Raw genomic sequence first — 1301 nt, 5'->3', positions numbered from 1 at the left:
TATGTATGCAATGTAATTACTCATCTGCTCTTCGTTTGACAGTGCAAGTGAACCACATGGCTGAAAATCTAACAAATGTTGCAATTTTGGCCAAAAAAGTCACAAAAAGTTTGGGCGTGCACTTAAAAAAGTTTGATATTGCTATCAATAGACCAGCCCTAAGTAGAAAATAATAATAGTAAAAAATAAATAAATAAAAAAAGAAGTTGTCTTTTTTCTAAAGGCCGGGAAAGTGAAATTAATTAAAATGTTGCACAGTGGAAAATGATGGGCCAGTCACTTCCGGTGTAACACATTTATTTTTAGAATGGCTCTGTGAACAAACAGCACAGCGTGTTGCAGCAGCTGCTCCTAATGTGTATCGCTGGCTGCTCCCTCAGCTATGGCCAACTTCTTCTGCCACAACAGGAGCAAATAAAATAACCAAAGAGCAGCACAACAGTCGCCTGATACCATCACTGCTGACATCACTGTACATCCACTCCAGAGTAAATAACTTTCATTAACTGAACTCAAATAAAATACATATAGGTAAATCTCGTTGACACACAGCATTTCAGTTGCAAAAGTTTAAAATACATACGAGGTTTTGTCATTAAATCAGGCAACAAACAATATTAAGGGTTAAAAGCAGAAGGCACTAGCAGTAAAACATTAAAAACAGAAACAACCATCTCGGTTGTCTTTCAATGGCTTTGAAATCCTTCAGTTTAATGATGATGCACAACCTCGTTTTTTTAGTTTGTGGAAATGGGAAGAAGACGTAGGAAAATGCCTTTTTTTCCCCCAAGTACTGTTTGTACTAAAGGGACAAGCAATGCAGTAAGAGTCTGAGTGTAGGCTGTAGTCGTTCTGTTTGAGTTCATATGAAGCTCTGAGAGATCCTAAGTACAATTTGTGTCATTAATTTTTTCCGTTATTTCCAAGAAATTTTGGTTGAGTACAATGAATGTAGCTCAAAATTTCCAGAGGATATATTTATATGTTTAAGATTATGTTTTGTAATATTTGAGTATTTAAGCCTGAACCACAGTGAAGACACCCATTTATATATATAGAGAGAGTAGAAAATTGATCAAATTCATATACAGAGTAACAGGAAAACCTGCAGGTTTTTTATTTTTTTCGCTTCACTTACTGAGGTAACTGTGTTTGTCATGAATAACTGTGTCAGCGCCATGTTTATGGAAGGTTGCATCATTACCTTCAGCTCATGAATCCTAATCTTAAAGTTTGGCTCTCGTCTACAGCCTTGGGGGACACCTTGTGTTCTGTGAAATTTTGAACAGGATCGGAGGTGA

Source organism: Poecilia formosa, unplaced genomic scaffold, assembly GCF_000485575.1.
Source record: "Poecilia formosa unplaced genomic scaffold, Poecilia_formosa-5.1.2 Scaffold29, whole genome shotgun sequence".
In the NCBI taxonomy this organism is placed as follows: Eukaryota; Metazoa; Chordata; class Actinopteri; order Cyprinodontiformes; family Poeciliidae; genus Poecilia; species Poecilia formosa.
This window is presented reverse-complemented; position numbering follows the sequence as displayed.